Source organism: Oratosquilla oratoria, unplaced genomic scaffold, assembly GCF_046742065.1.
Source record: "Oratosquilla oratoria isolate Oo_2021 unplaced genomic scaffold, ASM4674206v1 SCAFFOLD95, whole genome shotgun sequence".
In the NCBI taxonomy this organism is placed as follows: Eukaryota; Metazoa; Arthropoda; class Malacostraca; order Stomatopoda; family Squillidae; genus Oratosquilla; species Oratosquilla oratoria.
In genome coordinates, this window is record NW_027467759.1 from 495001 (window position 1) to 508505 (window position 13505).

Sequence of the window (13505 nt, forward strand, 5' to 3'; positions counted from 1 at the left end):
ATGTATAGAGAGAGAAATGAAGAGGTGAGGCAGAGAGCGGGGGTGGAAAGACGGCTGGTTGATAGGGTTGACCAAAGAATACGGAGATGGCTAAGGTACAGGTTGACATTCAAAACTCCGGCAACCATAAATCCGGAACCTTCAGAAATCCGGGACAGATTTCGGGAGCGCATTTTGATTTTCATATTTCCCGCCTTGGTGCGCCACTCTTTTCTGGAGCTGCCGCTTACGCCAGAATCACCTGTTGGTTCATGTTTCCACCTGCTAACAAGTAATCCTGCTCATTTTTCTCATTATTCTCCTCATTATAGCATTTATTTGTTGTTGTATAGCCCCAATATGGAATCAACAAAGAAGAAAGGTGACATAAAACGCCTTATCGATCGCAGTGAAAGTGGAAATATAAAAAGAAAAAATAATTGGTAACAATGTGTCTGTGCGAACCATTTGTGAAACTTGCGACATTATGTGTAAAAAGCCCATCTGCTATTTAGCTTCTTTCCTAAGAAGTACAGTACGGAGTATTTTATTTAGTTTAATTAAAATTCTTCGGAGGATCAGTTTTATATGTTATATCAAAATTGAATTAAAATTCTATATAACTATCTTTACTGTATTTTATTTAGTTCGTGAATAATAAAATTTCCTTTGCTTTTCACTTAGTGTTTATTATTCCCATTAAAGGACTGTACAGGTGGTAATTTTCTTTAAATATATACGGGGTACACCATACAAAATTATAAACTTAAAAAATCCGGCATTTTCAAAAATCCGGCAGTCCTCAGGTCCCGAGGTTGCCGGATTTTTGGTAGTCAACCTCTATATATATATATATATATATATATATATATATATATGTGTGTGTGTGTGTGTGTGTGTGTTTGTGTGCGTATATATATATATACATATACATATATATATACACATATATACAAATATATACATATATATATATGTATATATATACATATATATATTATATACGCACACACACACACACACACACACACACACACACACATATATATATATATATATATATCACGCACACAAACACACATACATATGTAAATTATATATATATATATGTATACATATATATATATATATATATATATATATATATTACAGGTGAAAAATGTAATCACACATTTGTCAATCACATGAAAACCAGTGCTGGAGTAGAAAAGACTGGAGACGGGAAATCTATATATTTCGATTGCAAACTGCAATCCTCCTCAGTGAATAATAAAATTTCCTTTGCTTTTCACTTAGTGTTTATTTTTCCCATTAAAGGACTGTACAGGTGGTAGTTTTCTTTAAATATATACGGGGTACACCATACAAAATTATAAACTTCAAAAATCCGGCAGTCCTCAGGTCCCGAGGTTGCCGGTTTTTTGAAAGTCAACCTGTATATGGAAAGAATGAAGAAAGACTAAAAAAATGAGTGTAGAAGGCGGAGGCGGATGGAATGGACTTGAGGGGAAGACCGACAATGAGATGGATAGGGTGAAATAGGGCCGTGGGTACAAGGGGCATGTCTGCCGAGCAGGGAAAGGAGAGGGGAAGAGATAGGTATGAATGGAGAGTGGTTATGAATGGGTGAGAAAGGCCAAGGAAGATTTATTCTTGACGGCTCTGTAATTGCTTCTGTGGACGAGGGGGGAGGGTTGCCATGTAAATGAAGCTGTGTGGGTAAACCAGCCCCGGCTGTCGGGCCCTGGTGTGAAGGTGCTGTGTCTTGCTGCATTGCTTTTCATGCAGGCAGTTTGCAGTCCGTAGAGGTGACACTTCATCCACTAAAAGCTAAGATACAAATGGATGTGGGGTCTGAATCTAGACTCACTTCTGGTAGCCTTTACATTGGTAGATATTCTTCTGTCCGAACTATAATTGTTTTATTATCAAATTGTCCAGTCTGTCGATTCCATCTATATCTGATTAATTTGTGTTCCCCTTTATGATGATCAAATCTATTAATCATTTTCATGAAGTGGTCTATCATTTTTTCTCCCACTGAGCTGATCTTTTCTCCAAATGTCGCTATTATATTCTCTATTCCATCTCTTTCCCTTCCAACCCTTGCATTAAAATCACCAATCGAAAGTCCTATATCGCCATCTAGGATCTCGTATTCTTCTTCAAAATAATCCAAGAGTTGTTCTTTACCTTCAGGACATCCCTGTTGAGGCGCATACACTTGATATATGTTGTGCTTTCTTCCGTTCATCCGTATTGTACATTTCATTAGTCTTTAGTTGATCAACGTCACCTCTAGTCTTTAATTGATCAACTTCACCTCTAGTCTTTAATTGATCAACTTCACCTCTCGAATATACTGTGCGAATCTTAGTCTCACTATCATAGCTACCCCGTGCCTTCTCCCTCTCTCTTCTCTTCCACACTACAACAAGGTATACCCTCCCCCAAGGTCTCTTCCTCCATCTTTTCCCCAGCGTCTTGTCTCTGCCATCCCTATAAACTCCATCTTTCTTTCCCTCACCATCTCCAAGATTTCTTCTTCTTCGTCTCTGTATGTTGCGATGTTGATCATTCAAAGTCTTAGTTTGTGGAGCGTCTTGTGACAATTTCCTTTATGCTTCCGACTTCGTTTACCAAAGTGCCGTCTGGATTCCGAGGCTGGTGGCCGTCGTAGAGTTTCACGAACAAAAGAATTTTGACACCGCCGGCTAGCTAGCTGGGCCTGTCGGGGCAACCCTCTTCCTTTATCATCCGGGCTTGGAATACGCACACGCATATACTTACATGCATAATACATATATATATATATATATTTTTTTTTTTTTTTTTTTTTTTGTGTAGCCAGGTAGGATATTTTCTTGCAGGCAGACGAGGTTAAAAGCTATTGAAGATTCATTTTTGATTATCTTTTTGCGTATAGTCTCTATACGACGAATATTTGACTTATCATTTTCTGTAAGTCTGTTTAGGAGATCTCTTATATTGGCCGACGTTTCGGAACTCTCTTGTTCCATCTTCCAGGGCGATTCTGGATTCTGGATTCCAAGGAAAGACCACCTCGCTTGCGCGGGATCGGGTTTTGTGGGAGGGGAAGAATGTCTGTAGGAAAATGAAAAGATAGTAGTGTATAAAAGAGGGCTATTGCCACCGGGCGAATTGCGAGCGATTTGGGGCTTATTTGTTGTGGCTTAGGAGAACTGGGCTAGGAACTTGGACGGCGGCGCCAATGCCGGGAGGAAGAGCATATTATATCACCAACGAAAGTTTGGAAAATGGTAGGAGAGAAAGGGGGAAAAACGGAAAAATCTTTAGTGGGAGGTAAACTGAAATGAGAAGATGTAGTATAAGAGAAAGTAAGAAAGGAAACGAATTTTAGTCGGGCAAAAGTAAGTGTATATGTTTGTGCGTGGGATGCGGCTATGTTCGTGAGAGGTGTGTGTGTGTAATTTACGGTTAGCGAGTAGATTTCACTTCCCGCGTGTAGAGGGCGTTCCTGATTAGCCCCAGGTAAGGCATGAGAATTCCTGTTTTACCCCAGGTTGGGTTTGAGTAGCCTGTCAATTAATGCGCTATTATTATTATTATTATTATCATTATTACCATTACTATTATTATTATTACATTACTGCGATTTGTTGTGTCAAGTTTTCTGTGTAGGTTATATATGGGATGTACGGATCATGGACATTGTGTCGAGGAAAAGTTGGATGCTCATTGGTGAATGGCAGCCAATGAGCGTGCGTTGTTTTCACTCGCGGGGGGGGGGGGGTCTCTCCCAGTGGGCGAAGCGATGGTGTTCGTTGGTCGCTTAGCACTTAGTCTTTTGCTAGATGGCAAGACCCGGCATTGGCGCCACCGTACAAGTTCCTAGCCCAGTTCTCCTAAAGCCACGACAACAAATAAGCCCCTAATCGCTCGCAATTCGCCCGGTGGCAATAGCCCTCTTTTATACACTACTATCTTTTCATTTTCCTACAGACATTCATCCCCTCCCACAAAACCCGATCCCGCGCAAGCGAGGTGGTCTTTCCTTGGAATCCAGAATCCAGACCCGTAGGTCTTCCACCTGGATGTTGATTGATGGCTGCTTTGCTTGAATGTAGAATGCTTCAAGGAGTAGCAGCCTTCGTGGATCTCTTTCTCTGTCAATGATTGTTGTGTTGTGATCCAGATCTTTTCTTGTTAGTGGTCTGTTGAGTTTGGTAGTGTGGTGGGACTTTATGGATCCGCTCGTCACCGCTCGAAATACAGGCTTCGTAACTACAGTATACACCAAACCGACAAACACTGGACTCTGCTTAAACGGAAATAGCGAGTGCCCGAAGCGCTACCTACAATCCACCATCGGCGCTTACGTTAGAAGGGCCCTCTCACATTGCTCCACCTGGACACAAACCCACCAATAACTGGAGAGAATCACACAAGTACTAATCAACAATGGATACGCAAACTCAGATGTATCACAAGCAATACAAACACCTCATCCTAGGACGTCCCCTCATGTTCACTCCCTCCACATCTGCCTTCCATACCTCTTTTACTAGTCTTTCTTCACTCATTCATTCCATGTGTCCAAACCATCCTAATATTCTTTCATCAACCCTATCTCCCAGCTCCTTTTTCACCCCTGTTCTCCTCCTCACCTCCTCATTTCTCACTCTATCCAGCCTAGTAACCCCCACCATACTTCTCAGACACCTCATCTCAAACACATTCAAACTCCTTCTCTCTTCTTCTCTTATGTTCCACGTTTCTGCCCCATACAGTGCTGTTGGCACAATCACTCCTTCATACAGTCTCCTCTTCGCATCCATTCCTAAATGTCTATTCCTCATTACACTCTTTAATCCACCAAGGCATTTACTCGCTTCTCTCAATCTACATTCTACCTCCACCTTCACTCCACCTTTTCCTGCTACACTTGCACCCAAGTATCTAAAACTATCCACTTCCTCCAGTCGCTCTCCCTTAATGTTCACTTCCAGTCTACTGCCACTTTCACCCCTTGTACATCTCATCACCTTACTTTTACCCACATTTATCTTTAGCTTTCTTCTATCACATACTCTCCCAAACTCTGCCACCAGCTTCCTCAATCCCTCCTCTGACCCTGCCACAAGCGCAGTGTCGTCCGCAAACAACAGCTGGCTCACCTCCCACTTTTCTCCATTTTCTTTAACCATCTCCAATCCCTGACCCACTACCCAAGCATTCACCTCTCACACCACCCCATCCATGTATAAGTTGAACAGCCAGGGCGACATAACGCATCCTTGACGAAGTCCCACCTTTACTTCAAACCACTCACTCTCTCCATTTCTAATCCTGACACAAGCTCTACTACTCTCATAAAAACTCTTGACAGCTCCCAAAAGCTTTCCTCCTATCCCATAAATCTGCATAACCTCCCACAGTGCCTTTCTGTCTACCCTATCATAAGCCTTTTCCAGATCCATAAAAGCCAAAAAAACATCCTTCCCCTTTCCTATAGCTTTCTCACATATCTGTCTTACCACAAAGATCTGATCTACACAACCTCTACCTGTCCTAAATCCACACTGTTCCTCACCAATTACTCCTTCTGTTCCTCTCCTAATCCTCTCAATTAAGATCCTCCCATAAGCCTTCCCTACTACACTTAACAGGCTAATCCCTCTGAAACTACTACATTCACACTTGTCCCCTTTTCCCTTGTAAAGAGGAACTATACAGGCACTTCTCCAGTCCTCCGGTTCTCTACCCTCTCTCCAGCAAACATTAAATAACCTCACCAACCAGTCCACCATCACTGAACCTCCCTTTTTCAGACATTCTGCATGGCATCCATCCAGACCAGGTGCCTTACCTGCTTTCATCATTTTTACAACTGCCTTCACCTCATCCTTCCTTATTTCTCCTCCATTCTCCTCACTCCTCACTCTCATTTTCTTCGCATTTCCCACTGCAGCTATCTTTCCCTCCCTATCCTCCTTGACATTTAGCAACTCCCTAAAATATTCTGCCCATCTTCCCCTTACTGCCATCTCTTCCATTATCATCTCTCCATCTGTACCTTTTACCTTTTCTTCCCTACTTGATTCGCCTCCTCTTCCTCTCTTAATTTCTTTCCAAAACATCTTTTTATTACTTTCAAAATTTTCTGTCATACTCCTACCCCATTTCACATCTGCTCTCCTCTTTGCCTCCTTTACCTTTTGCTTTACTTCTATTTTCTTTTCTTTGTACGTCTCATATGACTCCCCCGTCCTCTTTTGTAACCAATCTGTGAATGCTCGCTTCTTCTCTTCTACAACCTTCTTTGTTTCCTCATCCCACCATTCACTACCCTTTCTTCTATTTCCCCCTGTCCTTCTTGTTCCACACACCATCCTTGCACACTTTAAGACTCCCTCCTTGAACCATCCCCATTCCTCCTCCACCCCCATCTCTGCTCCATCCTTTACTCCCTCCCACTCCTCCTTCAGCTTCTTTTCGTACTCCTTCTCCTTTTCCTTTTCATTCAAGGAGTTCACTCTAAGCACCTCCCTACCTTTTGTCCCTTTCCTCTTTCTCCATCTATCCTCCACTCTCAGCTTACCTTCCACCAAAAAATGATCTGATATTCCCCCACCCTCTCCCCTTAGCACATGTACATCCTTAACTCTTCCTATCATAATCCTATTTACCACTACATAATCCATTAGCGCTCTATCTACCACCCTTCCCTCCACCACCCTCTCCCATGTGTACTTATGCTTGACTTTCTTCCGAAACACTGTATTTGCTATCATCAACTCTCTTTCTAGACACATTTCCACCATCAACTCTCCACTACGATTCTTTCCTGGAACTCCACACTTCCCAACCACTCCATCGATTGGACCATTTCCCACCCTAGCATTAAGGTCTCCCAGTACTATTACATTGACATTTCTTCCTAAACCCTCTATGCACTCATTTAAATCTATCCAAAAGGCCTCCCTTTCTTCCACGCTCTTCTCACTGCCAGGCCCATATGCACTTACAAAGACCCACATCTCCTTTCCCAGTTTCACCTTCATCCACATTATCCTTGAGGAAACCTCCTTCCACTCCACTACCTGTTTACCTATCTCCTCACTTACTAGAATAGCCACCCCTTCCCTCCCTCGCCCTCTCTTCACTCCTGATAACCTCCCACTTACACTCCCAAACTTACACTCACCCTTCCCTTTCAACTTAGTTTCACTCAAAGCCAACACATCCATCTTTCTTCTCACAAACATACTACCTATCTCTTCCTTTTTACTCTCATCTGTACCACATCCACGCACATTAAAAGATCCAAACCTTAGGGTGCTGGCCCGAGTCCCTCCAGCACCCCTTATGCCTTCACTTTTGTTTTTAGGATATATGCCCCGTGGGGCTACAGGGAGAAGGAAAAATTAGAATAGGTGAACTCGTGAGTTTCTCTTTCAACTTGTCAAAAGCTTGCTGTTGTGCAGGTCCCCATATGAACTTTGAGTCCTTTCTTAACAATGAACTTAGTGGATTAGCAATGTCAGCATAACTTTGAATGAATTTTCTATAATATCTTGTTAATCCCAAAAAGCTCCTAACCTTGTCTACATTGGTCGGAACTGGAAAATTCTTGACAGCGTCAACCTTTGAATTTACTGTACTAAGTCCGTGTCTGTCTATCTTATGTCCTAAGTAAATGACACTGTCTTGCAAGAACTTACATTTTTCAAGTTTTACTTTTAACCCTGCTTCTCCTAGTCTTGAGAATATCAAATCCAATTTCTTAAAGTGCTCCACGGCAGTCTGAGAAACTATTAAAATGTCATCTAGAAATACACTGGCAGTGTTTCCTAACAATCCATCTAGAATAGTATTCATTAATCTCATGTAAGTTAATGGACTATTACATAACCCAAATGGCATTCTCTTGAACTCATAATGTCCTGTTGTAGTAGAAAATGCTGTAAACTCTCTTGAATCTTCATGCAATTCTATTTGCCAAAAAGCTGATTTGATATCTATAGTACTAAAATATCTATTCTCAGTTCCCAAACTTCTCAAAATGTCACCGATAATGGGTAATGGTAACCTATCACGAATGGTGTGCTTATTCAATTCCCTGTAATCAATAACTGGGCGCATAGTTCCATCAGACTTTGGTACTAAGGTGAAATACACGCTGAGTATTTCACCTGATAAAGAATACTGCCAATGTCACTGAACTAATAACAATGTAGGAATTTTGTCTAATATAAAACCAAAGGATTTTATTCAGCTGAGGGCTAGCCCAACGACGCCCAAGTAACTTGTGTCGATTTGTTGTCTTATGGCTCCTGCTGGCCTGCAACTAAAAGCTTCTTTTAGCCCAAGTGAAAATGCTCCAGCCTCGCGAGGCTTATTCGAAAAGTCCGAAATTTCTTTCCAAAGAACAAAAGATGGTTTTTCGTGATCGTTTTCCTTGTGGTTTGCCCAATTATATCATCTTATTATGAAGCCCAATCATAAAGCCAAAAAACTTGCACATCAAGACTTCAATGTCTTTTTTCGCACCGAGTCTGTCCATTTACTAAGCCCATTCAAAAAAGCCCATAATGAATCTTCAGAGCCTATAAGGTCTTTGTAATGACCTTTTGACATCAACTTTGGCTCGTACGTCGGAAGCCTGTTGGAAAAAGGCCATGATTTTCTCCTGGAGGACCGTATGGTCTCTTCAATGACCTTTTGGCCCTTTTTCTTAGCCCTTTTGAAAAAGGCCGTAAGTTCTTCAATGTCCATAAAGGTCTTGACAAAGACTTGTCGGGTGCCCGGGCCATGGCGTCGTGTTGAAGGGACTTTGAGTCTTTGTCCGCAAGAGTTCGGGGGAGCGCCAGTCACTGCATGGCTTGCCAAGCCATTCATCGAAGGGACGTTCTTCGGTGGCGTCTTATCCCCCAACTTCCTTCCTCTTCCGCGGGGCAAGACTTCTCCTGAGCACAAGCTTCCTCACGACACAGATTGATAGTGTAACAAAGAATGACAGTAGAATAGTAGTAGTAGTATAAGTATCATTATATATGTATGAATTATTATCATTATTATTATTATTATTATTATTATTATTATTATTATTATTATTATTATTATTATTATTATTATTATTATTATTATTATTATTATTATCATAATTATTATTATTATTGATTTGTTGTTGTTGTTGTTTGTTGTCATTGGTATTATTACTATCACACACACAAGTGGACAAGATACAGGGATGACCCGTCATCCAGGAGGTGCCGAGATAAGAGGGAGGGAAGAGGGTAGGGGGGAGTGGAGTATGTAGTGGATGGAATAATGGGTGGGAGTGGTTTCTATGCCTTTGTCTTTTGGCTATCTCCCGTGTAAGAGGGAAAAAGCCTTTGGTATATATGTATGTATATATATATATATATATATATATATATATATATATATATATATATATATATATATATATGTATATATATATATATATATATATGTGTGTGTGTGTGTGTGTGTGTGTGTGTGTGTGTGTGTGTGTGTGTGTGTGTGTGTGTGTGTGTGTGCGTGTACATATATATATATATATATATATATATATATATATATATATATATATATATATGTGTGTGTGTGTGTGTGTGTGTGTGCAAAAATAATCACAATAACTCGTGACTAAATAATATTGCAGAAACCACAGGGAAAATAAAGTCGGAATACTAAACGTTTTCGTCTATTACGACATCCTCATAGTACAAGAAAGAGACATAGAACACAATATTTATACAGAAATAAGAAAACTAGGGAAGATTATAGTCACATAAAAGTTCCGTACAATATACATACACACACATTCATATACAAATGGAACTAATGATAGTCATAATAAAACAATAAAACAGGAAATACAATGGAGCAAAACCATGTGGCCGAAACGTCCACAGGACATCTGGCACAATTAGGAGCCATGATACTGCTTTACTATCCTATCATTTATGAAATTATCCAGTTTAGATAAACCTAAACTCAAGTTGATATTGTTATCAAAATTGTTTTTTATAAAACTGGATTCAATGATGTTCCTTTCTAAAACAGAATTACAAACAACAATTTTGCTAACATTGTCCCAGTCAATATTGTGGTTAGTGTCCCTTACATGGACAAAAACCCCACAAGACATTTGGCCCATCCTTATGCTATATCTGTGTTGATTCATCCTAACATTTAATTCTTTACCAGTTTGGCCAATGTAACAGGAGCTACAGTGTTTACAAGGAATCCTATAGATGCATCCTACAATGGTTTCTGCAATATATATATATATATATATAGGTATGATAAAGGAAGAGGGTTGCCCCGGCAGGCCCAGCTAGCTAGCCGGCGGTGTCAAAATTCTTTTGTTCGTGAAACTCTACGACGACCACCAACCTCGGAATCCAGACGGCACTTTGGTAAACGAAGTCGGAAACGTAAAGGAAATTGTCACAAGACGCTCCACAAACTAAGACTTTCAATGATCAACATCGCAACATATAGAGACAAGGAAGAAGAAATCTTGGAGATGATGAAGGAAGGAAAGATGGAGTTCATAGGGATGGCAAAGACAAGACGCTGGGGAAAAGATGGAGGAAGAGACCTTGGGGGAGGGTATACCTTGTTGTAGTGTGGAAGAGAAGAGAGAGGGAGAAGGCACGGTGTAGCTATACTAGTGAGACCAAGACTCTCACAGTATATTCGAGAGGTGAGATTGATCAACTAAAGACTAATGAAATGTATAATATGGATGAACGGAAGAAAGTACAACATATATCAAGTGTATGTGCCTCAACAGGGATGTCCTGAAGAAGATAAAGGACAACTCTTGGATTATTTGGAGGAAAAATACGAGAGCCTAGATGGCGATATAGGACTTTCGATTGGTGATTTTAATGCAACGGTTGGAAGGGAAGGAGAAGGAATAGTGAATATAATAGCGACATTTGGAGAAAAGATAAACTCAGTGGAAAAAAAAATGATAGACCACTGCATGAAAATAATTAATAGATTTTATCAACATAAAGAGGAACACAATTTAATTCAATATAGATGGAATCGACAGACCGGGCAATTTTATAATAAAACAATTATAGTTCGGACAGAAAAATATCTGCCAATGTAAAGGTTACCAGGAGTGAGTCTAGATTCAGACCACAGACTACGAGTGGCTGTTCTTAAGATTGGTAAGGTAACACCACCACAGCAAAGAAGAAAAAGGAAATATAAGAAGATCATGAGAGGCTCTCTATGTTTGAAACTGAAGGTTTACAATCACTGTATACCGACAGTGATAATCTACGGATGCGAGATTATGAAACTGACGAAGGCAATGGAGACAAAGCTAAGGAATGCACAGAGAAGAATGGAGAAATCAATGATGGGAATAACATTGAAAGAGGTGAGAGAGAAGACTGAAATGCATAATATTGTGTAGGCGGTGAAAGAGAGGAATTGGAACTGGACAGGTAAGTCAGCGGGAATGACTGATGAGCGATGGAGAAAGTGTGTAATTAAGTGAACGCCGCGAGATGGGAAGCGTGGAAGAGGGAAACTAGACAGGAGGGATGAGATAGAGAAGTTTGCAGGAGTGACGTGGTAGAGGTTGGCGCAGTCGTGTGAATCATGGAATGCTATGAAAGAGGCCTTTGTCCAGCAGTGGACTCAGGATGACTGATTCGTTGCATATATAATTATTCATATGAATGAGTTACATCAAATTGATATAGCATAGCCAATAGGAGGCCGTTTCACCATGGTCTTGGATCACGTGTTGGACTCGTGATCAAGAGCTATTTCCCTCCCGGTGTGTGTGTGTGTGTGTGTGTGTGTGTGTGTGTGTGTGTGTGTAGAAGAAGGGGCGTACTTCGGCGGCGTCGCCGGCGGGATCGAACCCGAAGACCCAGTCATAGGTCTTGCCGAAGTCCACGAAAGCTTTACTTCACATGGGCTCCCCCGAAGTGTATAAGCTCGTGTATCGTTTCGAAGGGGACAGTCCAAGCTGGGCGTTGCGTTCGTTTCGCCAGCGCTTCTGTCCTCGGGGACAATGTCGTTGTGGAAAGTAGATGATGATCACCAGTGGGGATGAGTCTCTAACCGTAGAATTATAGGTGTCTCTGGTCCGTAGTGGCGTCGCTACAGTCCCCTATAACGGGGGGTTGTTCTGAACTGATTTAAGTGGATATGAGTCTCCGAACTTAAGATAATAGGTGACTTTGGTCGGTAAGGGTGTCAGTGAAGTCTCCTTAAAGCATTCGCTAACCACCACTAGTGTTTGGTTAGTGGCCTACAAGGGCGCTGAGGAACCCCAGTTGTGTGTGTGTAACCCTGTGGAAACCCCAGGGGCTGAGGAACCCCGGAAGAGGGGATCCTGGGCAGTCACTACAGGGACCGGAGGAGTTGTCGGGCCCTGCTGGCGGTCTGGTCGAAGTCATAATGCATGAGGTTGGTGTAGTCACAGAAGGGAAAGACCGGAGGACTATTCAACGTCCTTGGCTGGATGGATTATGACCCCAAGTCTGAGAGAGAGAGAGAGAGAGAGAGGAAAATAAGTGAGGAAATAGACCAAAAAGAAAGAAAAAATGCGATACTTGCGGTAACCTTCCAACAGGTTCTGACATGTCTGGCAACCAGACTTCGGAAACTTCGAACTGAAGAAGAAGAAAGAGGAGTTACGGCAGGGGTTGTCTTGAGCGTTCGAAGAATTAATAAGTGTGTTTCCAGCCCCCGGCCTCAAGAAATGTGGTCCATCGGGAGACTGCAATGCCAGAAGGAGTTCCCGGGTTTCCGACCGTAATTCCGGAGGACAGGAATGCCAAAAGACGTCCTTATGTGTGGCCTAGCAGCGTAAGGCTAACATACACAAAGGTACATACAAACATAATCATATTCACATGCAGACATACATACATACATATGTTCATGCACATACCAGAAGGCTTATTCCCCCATACAAAGATGTAGCCTAACCAAGGCACACACACACACCCTTCAACCATACCAACACCCACCCCACATCCATTTGTATCTTAGCTTTTAGTGGATGAAGTGTCACCTCTACGGACTGCAAACTGCCTGCATGAAAAGCAATGCAGCAAGACACAGCACCTTCAAACCAGGGCCCGACAGCCGGGGCTGGTTTACCCACACAGCTTCATTTACATGGCAACCCTCCCCCCTCGTCCACAGAAGCAATCACAGAGCCGTCAAGAAGAAATCTCCCTTGGCTTTTCTCACCCATTCATAACCACTCTCCATTCATACCTATCTCTTCCCCTCTCCTTTCCCTGCTCGGCAGACATGCCCTTGTATCCACGGCCCTATTTCACCCTATCCATCTCATTGTCGGTCTTCCCCTAAGTCCATTCCATCCACCTCCGCCTTGTACACTCATTTTGTTAGTCTTTCTTCATTCTTTCCATATACCCTAGCCATCTCCGTATTCTTTGGTCAACCCTATCTACCAGCCGTCTTTCCACCCCCGCTCTCTGCCTCACCTCTTCATTTCTCTC